We start from the raw sequence: 10,680 nt of genomic DNA on the forward strand, positions 1-10,680 counted from the left end.
CGGTTTCGGTTTTTTTGGGTTTTGCTATTTGAGCTTGAAATTTTAAGCCAAAAAGAAAGTTGACCGGAACTAGTGGATTTACTATAAATAATTTGTTAATTGTTAACTAATAAACTATTATGCATTTGGCCAAAACTTTTTGAGTTACTTACTTATTAAATACTTATAGATTACTTAAAATGAAAAATAAAAATAAATATAAAAATAAAAAACTAGAAATTCGGTATGGTTCGGTTTTTATTATATGCAAAACCAAAACCGAATTGTTAGTCAGATTTTTTCAAAAATATTAAACCCCAAATCATCGGTTTTTGTTTCGTTCGGTTTTTTTTGTTTGGATATTTCGGATTTTTCGGTTTTGAATAGTTTTTTTTTGTTTCTTGCACACCCCTTCATCTACCATAGTAACCATAACTTGACCACCTCACCATAGCATCCATAACTGGACCATATTACGCATATTATTCTATCAGTCAATACATTGTATCTATAACTAGACCACATTAACATAACAACATGTGCCCTAAACACAGTATAGACTTTTCTTCATTTATTGTGTTCGTGCTCTCCTTTCCATAACAACACACTATCATGTTCATAAACAGAATATCTATTCATATCTATAAAAGGAACGTCTGTCTATCGTATACGCATTCACATACTGCCCACGAGCATTCATGATATGGACAGATATAAGATACCACGACCTCGCTGATGCCCACGCCATGACTTACTCACGTTCTTCATACAACTTAGAGTTGAGTACGCTTGTTACTAATTTACTTGCTTACTTTTTCATATAAAACATGTTGCATTCTTCTTTTATCTTCTTTCATGAGGGGGCTGGGTTCAAATAGAAAGTTATGTTTTTGTAGGAAGGCTAGAAAGGAGGGCATTTTTGTCCATAAAAATTAAAACCCATTTGCATCCATCACAATTCACTCATCCATCTCCTGTATCTCAAAGAAACCCAACCACAACTATCCACCGCTCCTCCACCCACCACCCACCACCACCACCCACCACCACAACCACCGACATCCTCTCCGGCGTTGGCTGTCTTCCCTACCACCGTCGCGGCTCCACGGACCACAACTCAGCCAACAATCCAAATCAAAACTCCGCTTATGTACTTTCAGGTTTTCCGACAGCGTATTCCGGCCACACCACCATTCTCCGGCGAGCATTATTTAACCAAATTAAGAACCGAAACCGATAATTTAAGACATCGTTTGACTCGCCACATTTGACTGAGCTTTGCGAAATTGTATTTACAAAACAATTGTGTTTTTCAATTAGCTTTCATTTTCACCAATTTGAATTTATAAAACAATTGTGTTGTTCACCCGATTGTGTTTTTATAACTGTTCATTGTGTTTTTCACTAAAACAAACAGTAAGTTAAAACACAATGAAACAAGTTCATTTAGATGCTTGTATTGTAGAAGATGTAAATTTTGTGATTTGAAAACACAATTAAAAAGCTAAAATAATTGGGAAAAAAACTATATTAAAACACAATATAAAAACTTTATACTAAAACACAATGAAAAAATTACGCTAAAACACAATGAAAAAAAAAACACAATTTGAGGAAACATAATTTGCAAAACATAAGAAAAAAACACAATTCTATATTAAAACACAATTTGATGAAACATAATTTGCAAAACGCAATAAAGAAAACAAACACAATGACCATAGCATATAACACAATGTATAGAAAAACCCACTAACTTTTTTTTTATTTTTTTATATAACAATATGGTACTCATATTAAAGATAAAAAACACTCGTTATTATGATGATCTTTTTTATAAAACGGATGTCATATAAAAAAGTTATGCGCATTTTAAAATGATGAGTGAATTGACATGTGCCTTGCATTTGAAAAAAGAAAGTTAACAAATATGTGTTATTTCATTTATACCATTCCCCTTATTTCATCTTCAATATTTCCCCAAGCTAATCTTAACCATCCAAATATAAAATTAATGGACTAGATTATTTTTAATCTTTCTTACAAAAATCTAACTTCTTATTTTAACTCAACCCCTTTCATGAATATGCATACAGCCCCAAAACTTTTAAAGATAAAAAATGGACTAGAACGTACGTGAATTTTGTTGTGTTCCGAATTAATAGTATTTCAGTTTCTTAGCTCGGCATGGGTAACTATTAAACAAAGAGTAACAGGCCAGCCCAAAAGATAAAGATAAGAAGCCCAATGAGAACCCTAAGCGGAAGCATGGGTATAAAAGGCTAAACGCATTGATTGAGTGGTGGCGTTTGTGAGATCCGACCGGCGGCTGCTAGCAGACATTTGAGATGGTAGATTCATACTGTATATTTTGTTGTTGATTTGAAATAATAACAATAACAGGGGAAGGGAACCGGGAGCTTCGGAAAGAGGAGGAACAAGACGCACACGCTCTGTGTTCGGTGCGGCCGCCGCAGCTTTCACTTGCAGAAGAGCCGCTGCTCGCCTCAGGAAATGTATGTCTGTTCATTAGATTAGATTGATGCTATTGGTTTTAATTAATGTATTTTGAGTTCAGGAGTGTGAAGGCTATCAGAAGGTAAACCATTTGTTCAAGCACCCATCTATTCAAAACACTAATTTGCTCTTGTATTATTAATTATCCATTAGGAACTCAAGCAACCCCAAGGAGGAGCTGTTGCCAGTGCTTAGGTTTTCAAGCAACGTTTTTATGTATTTGGTCTTTAACAAAAACAAAGATTTCGATTTATGTCTGTTTCCTTGCCTAATCAATACAGTTGAAATGCTTGGAGCTTTTTTTTTATTTTTTTTTGTTTTTGGAGGTAAGGCAGATAAGATACTTTTTGTTCAGATTGAAATCCACTAACTAAACGTCATAATTAGGCAGACAAAAAATAATTTACATGTTCTCTATACATAATATAGAATCCGGTTTCTTTTTTAAACCAGATGATGCTTTGATTTGATTTGTACCAGACCTGCTCCAAACCGGATACGAGTTCCAAACTGGTTTGTACCAGGTCTGTTCTAAACCAATTACAGCTCATTTTAAATTCATTAAGTCTGGTTTGGAGTGTATCTGTTTCAAACCGAATACACGGACCAAACCTATGTGATGTTTGTCTGCTTTCGTTGGCATACTTATCAAAGTTATTGCAGAATGTAAGTGTAACTTTCTAGTTTCGGATCTTAAATTTTCATAAATCCCAGTAAGCATAATACCAAATTTTTATTTGCTCTTCAGCGATTAGTAATGTGGTCACATGTCTTCTTCGTGCTAGGCTGGTACTTACGGATTGAAATTGGGTCTGTTGAAACAAAATCAACTTTCATCGGTTAGTTGCTTATCAGCAAAATAGGTGGTCTTCATTGCAAAGAAAAAAAAGATACATTGTTACAATGCATTGCTAGACTAGGTTATTACTTAGTAGACATAAAACACAAACAGAGGAGTTTTTTAGCTTGTTGGGGGGTAAAGACTTATGTGTGAGGCATTCATGAACAAGAAATGTTGTCAAGATGTTTTCAAAGTAAGGTGAGAAATTTTAAGGGTTAACTCATATTATCTCATTGTTGATCAACAAGTTATAAGCCAATTAATGTTGATCGATAAATTAAGATTGAAGATGCAGAACAAGAGGGAATGGACCAAGCTGAAGTAGATTAGTGTAATACTTCAAATGAGTGAACTGCATTTAGAATTAATCTTTGTACAAAAATGTTACATTCAATTAGCGCTTCAATATGAGAGTTTGTTTTATGGATATGATATTCGTACACCATTTGGTTATCCACACACCCTACATACGATCGTATAGGGGCTATACGATCGTATGGAACCCCACATTAAAGGGTGTGCGGATAGCCATAGCCTTGTTGTAACAATTTCAATTTATGATAGTAGCATTGCATATGCTATAAAATTACTTTGTTTGAAACTTCTTTTCTTTTATTTTACGTTTTTAGTATCTTATAAAAATACAATGAAAAACAAACAAAAACTTACACAAATACAATAGAGGGTAATTCTATCATTGATGACTGTTTTCATTCTATTTTATATGATAGTTTTACAAATCATGCTAAATAGTCGAAAGGATTCCATTCCATTCTCCCAACCAAACACATCACATAATCCCATTCCAATTCCTTTTAACATATTTCAACCTTCTAAAGCCAAACCAACCGCGGTTTCAAAATCAACAAGTTAAGCACAAATTAGAACATGCCCTTTGATTCCAAAAAAAGCAAGACAACCTGCAACTCTGGAAACTTGACTCAATGCTTGAGCCAGTAGTTTCTAAGCTGCGCCATGTGCAACAATATTTCATCTCGACCTTGATCGGTAACACTGCTAGTCATAATCCATGGCGGTACCGCTTCAAAATACTCACTAATTAACTCTTGAAAATCTTGCACATTTTCTTCAGGATGCTTCCCACCATTCTTTTTCTTTTTCCGCTTATCACATTTTGTAAATATTATCGTCATTGGAACCTTACAAAACAGAACAAACTCAATCAAGCCATGACAATGTCCATTATGGTGTGTTTGGATGTCTTTAATAACCACTTTCAAAACACACATCCAAACAACCGAACCGAACTAGGATATAGAATATACAAAGTACCTGGTTCTGACCTAGCCAACTTGCATATTCAAGGTCAATCTTTTTGGCGGGAATGCTAGCATCAATGAGCAGGAAGACCGAGACCAGTGTTGACCGGTTTAGAAAGTAGTCTTTGGTGAACTTATTCCAATCTTTCCTAAGTTCATTTGGCGCTGAGGCGTATCTGTTAAATACCGTAACAAATTTATCGATCAATCAAGTAAAGTTAAAGAAACAAATTTGATGGTTAATTAAGAAGTAATTATGTAAAGCAGTGTCTGTTATCATAATTAACAGGCACAACTAGGCGAACCTGCTTTGAAACATAAAAAAATTTGACCATTAATATGGACTAGGGCAACGCGTTGGGAAAAGACCCTTAATATGACACAGATGGTCAAATTTTTAAAAATGTTGAGGGAGCAGGCCAACTTCGTGAATAGTGTTGATGAACACGGCAAAAAATTTGAGAATCTTGAGGAAGCCGTCCATATTTTCTGACTTTAATCTTCTTTTCAAAGCAGTCTTCCCAGGGGTTTTTTTTATGTTTCCAACCTGATCCGTACAAATTTTCAAAATTTTGAAAAATATTCCTTTTTAATTTGTTAGAGAACAATTTTGCGTCTCGGTCTTTGTTGTAACGTATTTTGATATTAGATAATGTATACGGATATTTTGGGAATTAATTTAAAGGCTCATTCGTTAAAGAGTCTTTAACGAATGAGCCCCACGTGTTTTGGATCTCATTCGCTAAGCATGTTTAACGAATGACTGTTAAAGTATTAGATCATTCGTTATGGTTTGTATAACGAATGTAGTTTACGTATAGAGTTCATTCGCTAGGGGATGTTAACGAATGACCTTAAGTTATTAATAGCGAATGAGAGTTCATTAGTTGGGTCTGTCTAACGAATAAACCCTTCGTCTATATATACCCTGTAAGTTATCATTATCAATAACAGTTTTCGATTTTATCAATTATACCTCGTTACTCTGCCCAAATTGTCACTCAGTACACACACTACACACACTAAAGTAAATCTAAAGTAAATCTAAAGTAAACCTAACGTAATTCATATCATTGACTAGATCTGTAAAGTAATCAATCAGATCGAGGTTTCTCAAGTGGTATCAGAGCACATAAATGAAGATACCATGAGACGGGTTAGAACATACAGGGGTCAAATAGCACAAACCAAGCCAAGATACAAGAGATTGATCGGTCATCCAGCGTGTGTTGATTACATTGCTCCACCTAATGATAGTTGGATCCACGATGATTCAGATTCCAAATGTGAAGGTGACGGAGATGGTGATTGTGATAGTGGTTAAGCTATTGATGCTGCACCTGCTTGTAAATGTAAAGGAAAGGCTGTTGTGATTGAAAAGCCTAAGAAACAGCGAATCCGTAGAGTTTCTGGTGTTGAGATACAGGATGTTCCATCCATTCCTGTTAATGTATCTACTCCTTCGACCCTAGTTATTACTAATTCACCTAGTTCACCGGTGGTTACACTTTCGACAACAACATCAGCAGATCCACGCTTTATGTTGATTCCTCGATTTGTGTTGTCGCATATGCCCTCTCCACAACAAGTACTGGTGCCCACAAGTCCAACATTTCCTGCTCAACAGATGCACAACCAGTTTACTCTTTCTTGTCATTCAACAGACCTGCTAGCCCGATGCATTTAATACATCCAAGGTTTTATAATCTGACTATCCAGCATCAAATGTTCCAGCTGATAAATCTGATTCACATGCAAGAAATCAGATGGCTGCTGACAAACAATTCCAAGAGCATATGAGGGTCGAGTAGAGGAATATGATGAGGCATGTTCAATATGTGCAACGAGAAAACCGAGTTGCAAGCCCTGGTTACTGCTCAGGGGAGGGATTGGATAAGCAAGATGAGCTAATATTGTAATTGACTTGTAAAGAAGGTATGCTTAAGAAGTTGAAAGGTGATGATGAAGATAAAGATCCCGAGGCTAGTGGATTTGATCAGCAACCAGGTGGTGGTGCCTCATCATTTGGGAATGTTAAAGCCGAAGGTGATCGTGATAAGAAATTAGTGGTGTATCGTGATTCCACTAATGTGTAGCCCGTGAACTCGATAAATGCAGATATGGTATTATTTTTGGATGAGAGGGGCGTAGTTACGAGTATGGTGAATGCCGATGAGATAGAAGAAGGTGATTTTGTTGACCACTCGTTAACAAAAGAACAAATCGCCTTGCTTCTTAATTTAAACGAAGAGGCGGTAGATGAGATAGAGAAACAGGCGGATGCTGAGGTGGAAGACAGTGAGGAGGTTAGATTCGATAAGAGTATTCCGTCTGGGAATACGCCTTTTAATTATGATGATGCTGAATTTGAAGACGTGACAGATGAGGAATACCCTAACTTGTATACTTAGTTTAACAATTCAAAGAAAGGGATTCCATTCTTCACAGCAGAGCACTATCAAGCAGCTTAAGAACGTTTACAAAAGGAGAAAGAGAAAGTAAAGGGCAAAGCTAAAGTATTCGAACCTGAGACACAAGCTTCGGATGGTATGCTTACTCACAACATGACAAAGATGAACAAGATGATCGAGTCCTTGAGATATGCCGAACGTGAAGATTACTTGCAATCGAAGGCTCGAGAATTAGCATACCAAATGAAGAAGTTTATTGCTGTCAAGACGGTGAAAGGTAACATAATCTCGTGGATGTACGAACCTAATCGCATTGTGAAGTGGGAACATGGAATTCAATATTATCGACACATTACTGATGTTCTTACTATGCCTCGTTGGGATGTGCGTGCATTAGCGACTAATCCGTTTATGAACCAAGGAGGACATCAGTTTGGCTAACTTGTTCTATTGGCACTTGGTACACGAGGTAAATTATGGCTTCAAATTCTTTAAACCACATGTACCGAAGCGCAAGTACATTGATGAAATTAATCTGCGCACAGGTTGGAGGAAGTTAGTCCTTAAAGTAAAGCTGCCACGCGCATTAAAGAAGGTACCTTTAAAGACGTTTCCACAAAGTCTTTATAAAAGGTTCAACAGGTGGTATTATGATGATCGGACTGGAGAAGCCATAATTGTATTGGGATCGGGTGTGAAGACCGAGTTTATAAGAGTATTAGATCTGATGTAGCTAGTTAATCTATCTGAGTCTGAAAATGAAGTACTATTCAAGAATTGGATCATATGGGCGCATGCCAAAGACAACGAGCAGGCTATGCAATTCCAAAGGGTTGTACGCGTATGTCACGCATTCGGGATTCATAGTTGTGCTGATTGGAAGACTAGCCGGTTCAGGATGTAGAGTATTTGAAGAACAAAGAGCTCGAGACGAGGGGGGTTTGTTAGAGCATGGTTTTGGGTCTCGGTCTTTGTTGTAACGTATTTTAATATTAGATAATGCATGGGGTATTTTGGGAATTATTTTGGGAGTTTGTTAGAGCACGACTCATTCGTTAAAGAGTCTTTAATGAATGAGATCCGTGTGTTTTGAACCTCATTCACTAAGCATGTTTAATGAACGAGTGTTAAATTATTAGATCATTCGTTAAGGTTTGTATAATGAATGTAGTTAACGTATAGAGTTCATTAGTTAGGGGATGTTAATGAATAAACTTAAGTTACTAATAGCGAATGAGAGTTCATTCGTTAGGTCTGTCTAACGAATGAACCCTTCGTCTATATATACCTTGTAAGTTATCATTATCATAACAGTTTTCTATTTTATCAATTAAATCTCGTTACTCTGCCCAAATTGTCTCTCAACGCACACATTACACACACGAAAGTAAATCTAAAGTAAACTTAACATAATTCTTATCATTGACCAGATCCGTAAAGTAATCAATTATTTCTCATAATTTCGTCTTGGGAGATGCATTTGAGAGGAATTTGTTCCAAGAAGACGAGATTTATATTTTCTTATTATAAGTTGAAAACCCATCCACACCAACAGGATTTATTTAAAATCCGTCCACACCGACTAGATTTAAGTAGATTCCTTTGACACTGACAGTATTTTTTATTAACTAAGTTTCCTTAATCTTCATGTTATTATATCTGATCATCTTCTTCTATTCTTCCATTGCTACATTGTTTATTCATTAGACATGGAAGTTGATAATGTCGTGGTTTCTTATGGTGGTAAATGGCAAAACAGTAATGGAAGGACTCATCATTTTCGAGCAGGGTACAGAATTGAACAATATACTCGTTCCCGAACGTTGAGATCATGTTGTCGTTGTAATAGGAACCAATGAACCCGGTACCCATATCAATAACCTTCACACGATCTCCCCTCTTAAACTTCATGATTTTTGGATTCAAAAACAAATTATCAAGAGATGAAAAGATGAAAATTTGTTTAGAGATGAAGAATCAAACTATATCTTATAAGAATATAAGATTTGGACGGACCAGAAAGGAAAAATATAAATCTCGTCTCCTTGAACAACTTCCTCTCAAATGCATCTCCCAAGACGAAATTAAAAGGGAAGATTTTTCAAGATTTTGAAAATTTGTATAGATCAAGTAGAAAACATAAAACCGTCTGGGAAGAGTGCTTTTGAGAAGAAAATTAAGTCAGAAGATATGGATGGCTCCCTCAAGCTTCTCAAAGTATTGGTCGTGTCCATCAACATTATTTACAAAGTTGGTATGCTCCCTCAACATTTTTAAAAATTTGGCCAGCCGTGTCATATTAAGGATCTTTTCCCAATGCGTCGTCCAGTCCATATTATTTGGTTTATTTTAAGAATATTCAATACTTTTGGGCTATTTTACACTTTCTTTCTATTTTAAAAAAGGGCTATATTGGAAATTTTCTCTTTTTAATCATTTTTTAGGGTTGATATTTAAAGATTTTAAATATGAAACTTATTTGGGCTTGCTCAAAATAATTAAAGCCCAATTTTTTTTAAATTCTCAATAATATCTAGCCCGATTTAGCCTAAATTGATTTGTTGTATAAAAAATTATATAAATTATATTAGTGATTTTTAATTTTTAAAATAAAAGTTAATTTAGTTTTTAAACTTTATTTATTTATGTTTTTTTATTAAGTCATGTATTTTTTTAATTAATAGTTAAATTATGTTATATTTATGCTTTTTAATTTAAAAATAATTTAGTTAATTTAAATAAAAGAAAAATAAAATAAAATGGTTGAAAGATGGATTGAAATGATTTAGAGATGGTTGGAAGGGTTTAGAGCATTCTTATCCCACTCCCTATCTTCAAACTAAAAATTACACTAAAACTCACTTTATTTTCTCTCTTCATTTCAATTAAATAATACTTTTTATACCTTTTATCATTACCTTTTCTCTTTCATTCACTCACAACCACTTTCAAAATATATTAAAACACTATAGGGGATGACCAGTAACTTTTCAAATATACAGAAAAATCACTATTTTTTCTAAAATATAAAAACTCTTCACTCACAACACCCTGAATCACTCTTTAAATTATAAAAACACCCCTCACATAATATAAGGGGTTGGATGAGAATGCTCAAATGGATTGAGATGATTGTAAGATGAAATGATTTGACGTTGATATGGTATGAGAGAGTGAAAAAGTTGTTAGGAAAGTGGGATGGTTTGGAAACCATTGCCACATCCTAATGTAAACATGAGAAAACTTCGATACAAGTTAGAATCATACTCATTAACAAATGAATTTTCATAGTAATATTACTATATTTTTTTAATTGAACCACAAAATTCCACCTTCATTTTACAATCGTAAGAATTTGAACTCATAACCTCACATTTGAGAACGAAATAATTTGAACTTATAACCTCATATTTGAGAACGAGGAAACGAGGAAACAGATCAATAGATTATAGGTTCATATTACCATTTTTGATGTATGAATCAACTAATCAAGTGACTTATTAATTATTTAGCTGCACTGTGCCTAAATTTTTATGAAACATAGACAAGCACTAAAGTTCATATTAAGATTTCATTAAAGATCTTGAGATAGGTTCAATCTGATTACATCATTCATTTCATTTTTTTAAGGCAAATTTCTTTATATCATTCA

At 34.7% G+C, this 10,680-nt stretch overlaps 1 pseudogene; it reads right to left on the bottom strand.

Annotated features, from left to right (window-relative positions):
• Window positions 1-4,278: 4,278 nt before the first annotated feature.
• On the bottom strand, window positions 4,279-5,686 carry LOC143547798 (GTP-binding protein At2g22870 pseudogene; annotated as a pseudogene).
• Between the last annotated feature and the right edge of the window lie 4,994 nt (window positions 5,687-10,680).

Source organism: Bidens hawaiensis, unplaced genomic scaffold (assembly GCF_021521415.1).
Source record: "Bidens hawaiensis isolate Kalapana, Puna unplaced genomic scaffold, B.hawaiensis_p1.1 tig00000905_1, whole genome shotgun sequence".
NCBI lineage: Eukaryota > Viridiplantae > Streptophyta > Magnoliopsida > Asterales > Asteraceae > Bidens > Bidens hawaiensis.